General features: G+C 40.3%; 1 protein-coding gene across 5 annotated transcripts in view; it reads right to left on the bottom strand.

Annotated features, from left to right (window-relative positions):
• Positions 1-3,297, bottom strand: part of SULF1 (sulfatase 1) — a 224,842-nt gene extending 221,545 nt beyond the window's left edge. For 2 of the 5 annotated variants that reach the window (XM_023545754.2, XM_010588331.3), the window contains exon 1: positions 2,569-3,295. The gene's annotated coding sequence lies outside the window, so the exon portion shown is untranslated. Of the gene's footprint in view, positions 1-417; positions 599-2,568 lie in introns of all 5 variants that reach the window. The other 3 variants (XM_064267784.1, XM_064267785.1, XM_064267786.1) reach the window with 3 other exon arrangements.
• Positions 3,298-12,429: the final 9,132 nt, after the last annotated feature.

Genomic DNA, 12,429 nt, shown 5'->3' with positions numbered 1-12,429 from the left:
GGATTGCTTTTTGCCCCCAAAAGCCTCCAAGTTTCGTCACCTTAATGGATGACTAGTTCGCAGGGGATGCAGCAACAGTGCAAACTAAGACGCTCTAAATCCACAGCCCCCCTCACCACCCCGCCCCGGCCCACACACAATTATTTTTAACTTGACAGGGAGGGATAGCCCCTGTGCTCAAAGACTTTCCCAGCTGTTAGAATATTGATGGGAACTTCATGTGTGTGACCAGCACAAGTGCTGTCAGGAAGAAACCAAATGTCAAACGGAGGTATGTAGAAGTCACCATAAATACGTCTCTGGATGTTTACCATCTGGAACGGTAGGTTTACATTTTGACAAGAATTGGGGATTGCCCCATGGGCACTGTCTTTGAATAGGCCCTTTGGTTCACTCAGGAGCTTCGGATTAACTTACCTTTGCCGAGGGGCTTGGGCGGCGGGGGAGGCAACAACTTTGCCTTTTCCAAGTGTGAATTTATTATTCCTCGGCACTTCCTTTCTTCTTTCCATTCGGCCTATCACTGATTCTGTGTGTCCCTCTGTCTGTGGAATTCTCCCATGTCGTCCAAGTCCTGCGTAGGCAGCCTTGGATCAGCCTGTAACGTTAGCACCATACGTTTGTGGGACTTGTGTTGCTCAACAGCACCTTGTCTTTGTTAGAATGCCATCAGGCCACCTCACCTCTCATGGAAGAAAATCCGATTTGTGAGAAGGAATTTTACTTTCTCCTGAAGTATTTCTTCAGTTGTGAAAAATGGCATTGGCAGTAAAGAACCAGCCCCGCTCGCTCCCTGCTGTACATGCAATTCTAGTCCTGATACAACATGAGATATTAGTTTGTCTTTCTGCTTTTTTTTTTTTTTTCTCTAAACTCCAGTTCCATTGTAAAGCCCAAGTGGAATGACTGGAATTCCAAAAGTCTTCTGCTTCTGAACCTAGTCCTATTTGGGTTATGTAATATTAAGAATCAGATAATACTCAGTTGGTATAACTGCTTGGGTATTAATGGGGGTATTTTCTCAATGAAGATTTCTGAGACTATAACCAGAGAACATTCTGAATAATAACTAAACGTCACACCAGCAAATTGTTTTAATCTTAACTTTTTACAAAGAGGATTTAAAAAAATAAATTGCAAAACGTATATAATAGAACTTGAAACATAATTTTATAGGCATCTTCATGAAGTTGAATACTAAAATTACCAAGCACTAACTAGCCAGAAATCCTGGTATTCAACCTACTAACAGATCCTATCTCAGAACGTATATACAGTTTTATTTGTAGAATCTCTCACCTGCCAAGGGCAAGGGCAGTGTTGTGTTTCTCTACCAAATGTGCAAGTCCTGTAAGACCAAGGATTCTAGAGCACCACAATTATATGAACACCGCTGCGGGATCACAAGTCTGTTAGAATGGCAAAGGAAGTAACTCTGTGACTCACCTAGCTTGATGGAAAATCTGAATAATGAAATTCTTACTGTTTTGATCCGTGTAAAAATATGGCATCAATTTGAAAAGCCTGTTTTATAACACAAATCAGACATAATATATAAACCTCATTGTTATATCCAGTTTAATTTAATATTGAACTGTGGGAGCTGTGGCAGAGCGGTTAAGTTAATGGTTATGCACATATCTGACGACAACTCATTTTTCTGTTGCTTAGGCACGGGATGACCATTAATTTCCAATGACTAATTTGTAATTAAAACCCTCTTTTTGTTGTTGTTTATAACCAAGCCTGAAAATCTATTTACATTTAATTAACACTTCGGACCGCCTGTTTAAACCCTATAAATGTAGTGGCTTTAACGATCCATTACAAAGATGCTACTTTAGTTTTCAATGACTCGTAAAACTTTCACAAACAGATCTGCAATGAATCCCCTCCATCTGCTCCCCCTGCAGCTGCAATGTGGAAGAGCATTTTCCTACTTCCTCTTTTCCTGCTTTTCTTCTAGCTCCAAACATTTTTGTTTTAAAGCCGATCTATCTACTCCCAGTCTGCTCAGAGGGTAGCCCATTCTTGTGAGGAGTTTCCAAACTTCAGGATCCACTCCAGAACATTTTCAAAGCCCTTTGCTCCGCCACAGATCAGACATAATCTACATTTGCAAACATCAGATAAGAACGCATTTCCATCTCTGCCAGCAACGCAGTAATAGACTCTTACATGCGAATCTTTATAAACCAGGGAGTAGAATGCAACAGTTTGAAAGTGAATTCTGATTTTGAAAGCTGAAATAAATGCTTTCTTGGCCATATGCATTCTTGACCAGCAACTTACAGCCCCTGTTTTGAGTAGGTAGCAGGGATATTAAAGGGCACAGACCCTGCTCCAAAAGGTATTTTCTTAGTTACACCTTCAAAAGCAAGGCATGAGGGGTGTTAGTTCCCTAAAGACAGCCAAGCATCAAGCTACGTTCACTGCTATCTGTCAGCGGTACAATAGCAGCATTGATAGGACAGCAACAACTGGCTTTGACAAGTGTGCTGGGCTAGCGTTCCATTCAAAAGTATGTGAAAAAGAGAAAGGGGGAGAGAAAAGCATTCAATACTTTACCTGAAAAAACTGCTTTCCTTGTGGCTGCAGAAAATGAATTCCTCCTCTTCTTTCCAAAGCAAAGTAGTTCTATTGCCTGCAACTCTCACTTGGAGAAGACCACACAGCTCAGGCGAGGCAGCCTTCCTTCTCTTAATCCCCACTCCAACGTGATGACACACACTAACCCCAACCATCTGTTGAAACACGTCCTCAAGCACTCAGCACAGTGGTGTGTCAAGACAGGCTGCCCAATCCAATTGCTGGAGCTGGGTGTCTCTTAAGGATTGGAGGCTGAGGGCAGGACAGAAACTAGAGGTCTGAGAACTCCCAGCCAAGTAACCTGAGATTTGCAGAGAAAGGGCTGCTATAAAAAGAGGAGAAGTGGGAGGTGCTAACCAGAAGGTGGAGGGAATGAATATTCTGGTGGCCAGTTGTGCGTTACTTTTCACAACTCCCGTGCTCCGCGGGGACGAATGGGACCTTCAGTAGGATGCCGGGAGGCTCAGCACAAAACACTAACAATCTTAGCGAGGCACTCCCCCTCCCCCCAACCCCCGTAGGAGATAAAAAGATTCATCTTGACATACTGATAAAGTGTTAATGTAGGAGTCGTTTGCATTGAAATGTGACATCTACATTTTGAAATCTAAACTCCCACCTTCCTTTGATTAAATTACCGCTGCCTCCAACATTCCTGGGAGGTGGGGGCGCAGCTAAGAGCTTAAACTTCTCTCCTCCCGCAGACAGCTCTTCAGTGTTTACTGCGGGCTGAACTTCACAGAAAGTCAATGAAAATCATTTTTGTTTCTACTCATGTAAAATAGCATGCGCTCCCGTAGCTAAGGGTGGTTTTTTAAAAATCACTTGCTGCTTGCACAGGCATCTCTTTGTAAAAGCACTTGGTACCAGAGGGCTACCCTCTGTCATTGATTATTTTTATTGGCTTCTAGTTAATTGCACTTATAATGTCCATATAGCTCAAACAGCTCATTAACAAATTTTGCTTTGAAATGTTTTCAATTTTTGGTCATTTCAACACCACCTTCTTAGGTACTTTTTTTTTTTAGTTCTTTGAACTGTTTTATAGAACTAATTACTTCGCTAGCAGTGTGAACCACAAAATGACTATACTTTTTCCAGTACTTTAAGAAGATATCTGGAAATAAATTAATTGCTACAAATCTCATTGTTTAAAAAATTCCATCAGACCTCTAAAGAATTTTGATAATCTGAAAGAGAAAATAAGGGTTTTAAATAGTATCAAACCCTTGACAGTGTCTGTGGAAAGCCAACATTTTAAATATTGCCCCTTTTGAATTTCTTTGAACTGGGAATGGGGTTGAGGAGCCCTGGTGGCACAGTGGTTAAAGCACTCCACTGCTAACTGAAAAGTAGATGGTTCAAACCCAACAGCCGCTCAGGGATAGAAAGTCTGCCTCAGTAAAGATTTACACCCTTGGAAACACTATGGGGCAGTTCTACCCTGTCCTATAGGATCACTAATGAGTTGCAGTCAAGGCAGTGGGTTTGGTTTGTTTTTAAAACATTAAAAGCCAAACTACAAATAGATATCTAAACACTTAGAGTACCAGTATCATAAGGAGAATTATTTCCATATTTAGCAACAATGACTTGACTAGCTTGTTTGGGGGTAAGTTTGTGGGATATTATGTCAAGATACTTAAAAATTATTCCCCATGCCATTTTCTGAAACACAGGATTAGAGAACTACCATTTTTATACAATGAATTTTTCCTCTAATTGGGCTGTATGGAAGGTGGAAAAACAGGGTGTTGGAGTCTTGATTCATTTGCTTAGTTTCTTCCCAGAAGCAATTATGCGGTGTCTGTCTCACAATATATAGTGTATTTACTAAGCCACTACTTGTAATCAGCTTCAACAGAAACATTGTCAACAATGGCAAGTGGCATGGCAGGGCTAAACTTCCCTCGGGCACCATAAAATTTTGAATAGCACCAATTATTGCAAGGCAATTTTTTCCTCTTTTTTTTTTTTCTTGGTTGATCCAACCAGACCCATGTCTGGAAATCTGGATGACCTCAATTGCATAGATTTTGAGGCCCCCGGGGACATGATTAAAGTGGTTTGCAGTCTCTTAAACTGTAAATCGAGTTACCAAAGTTAAACCTAAGAAACTGTAAAGGTGTTGAATCAATATATTTGATCAACCGAGTGCTTATAACACGTCTTCTATAAGACATTTCTCAAAGGATCCTGTCTTGGACCTACACTGTTGTTGAAAGTACTTTTTTAACATGAACATTTTTATTCTATTCTTAGTTGTAAGCCTTCTTATTAAATCTGAGTCACTACTTCTCTTTTACTGATAACTTCAGCTATTTGCACTATTTACTACTTGCTTAAAAATAAATATTCAAGGTGTACTCTGAAGACTGGCCATTTACTCTGATCTTAATGTTTTTTTTTTTTTATGTTTGCTCTGCATAGTGTCTATAAACATCACCTTTCAAAAGTATTGCTAAATGAGTCTTGCGTGACACACACACACAAGTGTTGTTGTTCTGCAGTGCTCGAATTCGGAAAAATCAGCTCAAACAAGAACCTGAAGCTGGTGCTGCAGGATAAGATCACAGCGCCCCTTCCCGCTGTAGCCAGCTTTAGTCCTCAGCACGGTGTCAGTTTAGAAGTTAAGAGTTTTCCATTACCTCCCTTCCTTTCTCCTTGCCATCTGCAAACAGTTTATTTTTTAAGGAAAAAAAAAAAAGTGAAATTGATTCTGTCTTGAAAGATCTAAACCTAAAACGGAGCGCTTTCTCAAAGATGAGATTCAGGCTTTTAAAGTAAGCTTGAGCAGGGACAGGTTGGGCACAGATAAAACTCAGCAGCGAAGTGAATAGATTCATCACTGGAATTAAGTCAGGACACTTCAAAAATGAAAGATTAATTGTAGGTAACGGGGATATTGAAAAATAACCCCTCCTATTCTGTTCCCACAGTTAAAATGTCCCTTTACTTATTAGCGCCAATTAGTTCCCATGGTAACCGACCAGCCCTTGTAAAACCCGCACTCTGAGCTTCACTCATCTTTGTCTAGACTGAGCTCACTGCCCGTCTTCCTCCACAGATGGCAGTTCTGCAGTCTATACCTATATTCGTATCTTCGCACACGCATAACCGGCACCTAGCGCCCACATGCACTTTATTACACATACAATGGGTGGCTGAGGGAGAATGCAAATTGTATTTAATCCCCACGCCACAACGCGTGCATCTGCCGCCACGCTCGTTTTTTCCCCCCTCTTGGTTATTGTTGCTTCCAGTCTTGTTCTATTATCAGCTGTTTGCTGTTCGTAATTTCTTTTCAGAGAAGCCAATACAGTATAATAAAAGCCTCATTAAACAGAAACACCTATCAGCCTCAGAAGAAGCCCTAAACTACCCTTTTTTGTTTAAATAACCATTAAAGTGAAAAAGAAAAACCACTTGTTTGTCATGCTTGGAAAAAAGAGAACAAAGCCAACATAAAGGCTTACCAAGCCAGGGGGCTAATATGAAGATTTAATGCACTTAAGACACTGAGGTTCTTTCCCCCTTGTGCTGCCAGTTGGCCAAGAATCCCAACTTGAGCACAGTAAACAAGTGATCAGCAAGGCCGAGGGGCTGGCCGCAGCAGACACTTGGTCACAGGAATAGGCAGCACCCTGGGCCAGGTGCTGCAGACAGGTGATGGGATTGGAGCCCCCGGAAGTGAGTGTGACTACCGAAGAACCAGCTGTAGAGTGGGGGAGGGGTGGGGCCATCAGCAAATACTTGACATTGTGAGAACTCAGCAAGGCAGGGGCTCTCAGAATTTTTGCTGACTTGACTTCTTTAGACACAGCTCAATTTTAACTCAGTGCTCTTTGAGGTAAACCATCCCTTACTTATAAAAATGGAGAAGCTGCTAACAGCATACATGCCAATCTTTTGCAACCCTCATGCTCAATCTCTGTAAAAGGAGGTCAAAGTGGAATAATTAGATTGCTCCTCTTCATATTATCTCTGCTACCACCATTTTTCCAAGGCTTGTTTGGATACTGAAGTAACGATTCAGAATAAGATTCCTCTAACTCTGGTGCAATGTTTTATTTTTAAATGGTTTCTGAGGTTGGCTTTGGATGCTGTATGTAATATGAGCGTTAGAAATAAAACAGAACAAGTTCTGATTGCCATGTTGTTGTGATAGGTATGAGAATCCGTGCAGCTCCTTAAACAGATGAATTCTTTGATGCTAACATTCCTTTAGTCTTTTTTTCTTTAAAACAAATGACAAGTGACATCTACAGTCTCATGACACTAGGCATATGTATAACAATTACCCCATTGCCTTTCATATCATAAAGTGTCTGTAGATGCACAATTAATCTTGCTGTCTGGAGCGTCCTGCCCTTCTAAATTACTCCGCACTCCACAGCTTCAGATATTCTCTTATTCTCCTTCAGCTTAGCTTTACTGCTTTCATTTTTACTGAATCAAATCATTCTCAGAAAGAGGGAGGAAATTATTGCTTGTTAAATGATGTCATGTGCCATGCAACAAGCATTAGACTTGCTCATGGTTTCAATGACTACACAGCTATATAGCGGATTGCACTGGAGCCAGTGGTAGCTTTCAGACCAGAGGGATGGTTTTATACTGAAGCGAAGTTCCCTCCAGCAAGCACAAGCCTGAAGCATGCTGAGAAGGGCTGTGTAGCTGCACCAGAAATAATTCTGGGTGGGTGGGGTGGAGTGCTAAGTCACTTAGGACAAAACAGTGACCCAGGTGATGATCTTCCATTTGTAATTTTTACATTTCTCAATTCAGGTAAATAGTATGAATGAAGGTAGAAATCTGAATGCTAGTGTCATAAGAGAATTGGAGTATAGGGCAACAATATGTCCCAGTTATTTGCCTAATGTCCAGGAAATTAACAAAGGCAGATTGGTCCTCAACAAGGATTGAATTTTTAAAATACATAGTTCATGGCTTACAAAATAAATATCACCCATGAGAAATGTGCTCCCTTTAACAATCAACTATAGGAGACCCAACAGTCAACATCTATAAGGCAAGGAGGAGCAGGAAAGCTCGATAAATGGAAACAGAACAAACAGAATGGAAATAATGAGAATGCTGACACAATGCGAAAATTATAACCAATGCCATGAAACAATTTGTATAAAAATTGTTAAATGGGTATGTAAGCTTTCACCTAAAACACAATATTAAAAAAAAAAAAAAATGCTCATTGCTTTTCTGACATTTACTTAAAAAAATTTTCAATATAAGGCTGGATTACAAAAAATTGAAGAAATAAAAAATTTAATGACAAAACAATAATCACTGAGCCAACACAAAAGAAAACAATAGAAAAATGGACACATGGGACAAAATAAATAAAACGTTGTTGTTAGTGAAAAAATAAAGGCGCTCCCAAAGCCAACTCATTTAAAAATCATAAACTCTTGAGGGCAAATAATTGTTTCTTATTCATTTTTTATTCCTTCTCTCTAGAACTTAGCACAGCTCTTTTACACAATAGGTCTTCAATAAAAGTTTCCAATGCTAGTGGGTTAATTGGGAGATTTTACAAGGGCCACTTCTTGAACAATACAGCTCAGCTTGTCTGAGTTTAAGTAGTTTTTGAAATCAGTTTGCTATAGGCTCTTATTCCAAGTAAACTGACCTGCTGAGGACATAGCTGTTCAAAAGCAGAATATAGTCCCCTGACATGCTTTCCTTCTCATTTTAAGGAAGCACTTAGATGCTAACCAAAAAGTTGGCTGTTGGAACCCACCCACCATTCCGCGGGAGACAGATGTGGCAGTCTGCTTCTGCAAAGACTATAGCCTTGGAAATCCTTTGGAGGCAGTTCTGCTCTGCCCTGTAGGGTCACTATGAGTCGGAATCGACTCAATGGCAAAGGGTTTTTTTTTTTTTAATATTGTTCTAGTACTTGCTTAGCACTACTGGGATGCGAGTACTTGTATAAAAGTTTCTGAGCAACAGATGGAAAACAGCTACACACTCACACTTATTGCTATTATAGTCTTACCAAGAAACCAGATGTTAATAAAAAAAATCGTTCATTTCCATGAACATATAGAAGTTGTTCTTTACACGAGCAACAGTATTTGGCTGCTTTCTGTATAGGCCAATGTCATTTCTACAAGCTGAATAACATGTTGGTTTTTTGTTGTTTTTAGATGCTGTTAACAAGCTACCCAAAAGTCAGCATGAATGGCCTGTCCTTTTCCTAGTAGTTCTTAGTCATCACACACTAAGATATGCAAAAACAACTCAGAAAACTCTGGTTCTTTTTTTCTTGATAGTGGTAAAATGTAGTCTGCTTCTTATTTTGACAACCATGATGTCTTTCGCATCCCTTAAGTTTCCTAGTGAGACTGTCAAATGAGCAGTCACAATATTTTTGCTGTTGCTAAAGGCAGATTTGTCAAGTATTTTCCAACAAACCTCTTTCTTAAAAATGGGACAATCCTAAACTAGTGTTAGCTCTTTCTTATGCTAAACAGCCCTTTCTGGTTTTGCTTAATGAAAGCTTTGATTTCAAGTGTAAATATCTCAGAAGTAACATGGAAGTCATTTATTTTTTCACTGCTTTGCATCAGTGCAGATTTCTAATTAATGGCTAAATTGCCACTAATGTTATCGATGACATTGTGAAAGCCAGAAGCTATAAAACAGTACACTTTTGAGGGTCAGTACCATGATTTTTATTCATTTTGAAAAGAAACGAAAGTAATTTTTTAAAAATCTGTTCTCTAAATTGATTTTCCTAACATTTTTTTTCTAAAAATATATTTAATTTCCCCCTGCAATAGTACACTTTGCAAACATTGACCTATCTTTTTTTTTTTTTTTTTTTTTTAAATTTTTATTAAGCTTCAAGTGAACATTTACCATTCCAATCAGTCTGTCACATGTAGGTTTACATACATCTTACTCCCTTCTCCCACTTGCTCTCCCCCTATTGAGTCAGCCCTTACAGTCTCTCGTTTCGTGCCAATTTTACCTTCTTCCATCTCTCTCTATCTTCCCATCCCCCCTCCAGTCAAGAGTTGCCAACACACTCTCCCGTGTCCACCTGATTTAATTAGCTCGCTCTTCATCAGTATCTCTCTCCCCCCCACTGACCAGTCCTTTTCATGCCTGATGATTTGTCTTCGGGGTTGGTTCCTGTCCTGTGCCATCAGAAGTTCTGGGGAGCATTGTCTCTGGGATTCCTCTAGTCGCAATCATACCATTAGGTGTGGTCTTTTAATGAGAATTTGGGGTCTGTATCCCATTGGTCTCCTGCTCCCTCAGGAGTTGTCTCTTGTGCTCCCTGACAGGGCAGACATCGATTGTGGCCGGGCACCAACTTGTTCTTCTGGTCTCAGGATATTGTAGGTCTCTGGTTCAAGTGGCCCTTTCTGTCTCTTGGGTTCTTAGTTGTCGTGTGACCTTGGTGTTCTTCCTTTGCCTTTGCTCCCGGTGGGTTGAGACCAATTAATGTATTTTAGATGGCTGCTTGTTGGCATTTAGGACCCCAGGTGCCACAATTCAAAGTGGGATGCAGAGTGTTTTCATAATAGAATTATTTTGCCCATTGATTTAGAAGTCCTCTCAAACCAAGTTCCCCAGACCCCAGCCCCTGCTTCGCTATCCTTTGAAGCTTTCATTTTATCTCGGAAACCTCTTTACTTTTAATCCTGTCCAATTAGGCTGACCTTCCTTGTTTTGACCTATCTTTTTTTTTTAATTTTTTTTTTAACTTTTATTGAGCTTCAAGTGAACGTTTACAAATCAAGTCAGATTGTCACATATAAGTTTATATACATTTTACTCTGTACTCCCACTTGCTCTCACCCTAATGAGTCAGCCCTTCCAGTCTCTCCTTTCATGATAATTTTGCCAGCTTCCAACTCTCTCTATCCTCCCATCCCCCCTCCTGACAGGAGATGCCAACACAGTCTCAAGTGTCCACCTGGTATAATTAGCTCACTCTTCATCAGCATCTCTCTCCTACTCACTGTCCAGTCCCTTTCATGTCTGATGAGTTGTCTTCGGGAACAGTTCCTGTCCTGTGCCAACAGAAGGTTTGGGGACCATGACCGCTGGGATTCCTCTAGTCTCAGTCAGACCATCAAGTCTGGTCTTTTTATGAGAATTTGGGGTCTGCATCCCACTGATTTCCTGCTCCCTCAGGGGTTCTCTGTTGTGCTCCCTGTCAGGGCAGTCATCGATTGTGGCCAGGTACCAACTAGTTCTTCTGGTCTCAGGATGATGTAGGTCTCTGGTTCATGTGGCCATTTCTGTCTGTTGGGCTCTTAGTTGTCGTGTGACCTTGGTGTTCTTCAATCTCCTTTGCTCCAGGTGGGTTAAGACCAATTGATGCATCTTAGATGGCTGCTTGTTAACATTTAAGACCCCAGATGCCACATTTCAAAGTGGGATGCAGAATGTTTTCATAATAGAATTATTTTGCCAATTGACTTAGAAGTCCCCTTAAACCATGGTCCCCAAACCCCCGCCCTTGCTCCGCTGACCTTTGAAGCATTCATTTTATCCTGGAAACTTCTTTGCTTTTGGTCCAGTCCAATTGAGCTGACCTTCCATGTATTGAGTGTTGTCCTTCCCTTCACCTAAAGCAGTTCTTATCCACTGATTAATCAGTAAAAAACCCTCTCCCACCCTCCCTCCCTCCCCGCCTCGTAACCACAAAAGTATGTGTTCTTCTCAGTTTATTCTATTTCTCAAGATCTTATAATAGTGGTCTTATACAATATTTGTCCTTTGCCTCTGACTAATTTCGCTCAGCATAATGCCTTTCAGGTTCCTCCATGTTATGAAATGTTTCACAGATTCGTCACTGTTCTTTATCGATGCGTAGTATTCCATTGTGTGAATATACCACAATTGATTTAGCCATTCATCCGTTGATGGACACCTTGGTTGCTTCCAGCTTTTTCCTATTGTAAACAGAGGTGCAATAAACATGGGTGTGCATATATCTGTTTGTGTGAAGGCTCTTATTTCTCTAGGGTATATTCCGAGGAGTGGGATTTCTGGGTTGTATGGTAGTTCTATATCTAACTGTTTAAGATAACGCCAGATAGATTTCCAAAGTGGTTGTACCATTTTACATTCCCATCAGCAGTGTATAAGAGTTCCAATCTCTCCGCAGCCTCTCCAACATTTATTATTTTGTGTTTTTTGGATTCATGCTAGCCTGTTGGAGTGAGATGGAATCTCATCGTAGTTTTAATTTGCATTTCTCTAATGGCTAATGATCGAGAGCATTTTCTCATGTATCTGTTAGCTGCCTGAATATCTTCTTTAGTGAAGTGTGTGTTCACATCCTTTGCCCACTTCTTGATTGGGTTGTTTGTCTTTTTGTGGTTGAGTTTTGACAGAATCATATAGATTTTAGAGATCAGGCACTGGTCAGAGATGTCATAGCTGAAAATTCTTTCCCAGTCTGTAGGTGGTCTTTTTACTCTTTTGGTGAAGTCTTTAGATGAACATAGGTGTTTGATTTTTAGGAGCTGCCAGTTATCTAGTTTCTCTTCGTCATTTTTGGTAATATTTTGTATTCTGTTTATGCCTTGTATTAGGGCTCTTAAGGTTGTCCCTATTTTTTCTTCCATGATCTTTATCGTTTTAGTCTTTATGTTTAGGTCTTTGATTCACTTGGAGTTAGTTCTTGTGCTTGGTGTGAGGTATGGGTCCTGTTTCGTTTTTTTGCAAATGGATATCCAGTTATGCCAGCACCATTTGTTAAAAAGACTATCTTTTCCCCAATTAACTGACACTGGGCCTTTGTCAAATATCAGCTGCTCATATGTGCATGGATTTATATCTGGGTTCTCAATT

The sequence above is a fragment of the Loxodonta africana genome, chromosome 14, assembly GCF_030014295.1.
Source record: "Loxodonta africana isolate mLoxAfr1 chromosome 14, mLoxAfr1.hap2, whole genome shotgun sequence".
Classification (NCBI taxonomy): domain Eukaryota; kingdom Metazoa; phylum Chordata; class Mammalia; order Proboscidea; family Elephantidae; genus Loxodonta; species Loxodonta africana.
The sequence above is the reverse complement of the archived record's forward strand: the minus strand, read 5'-3'. Positions and strand labels throughout refer to the sequence as shown.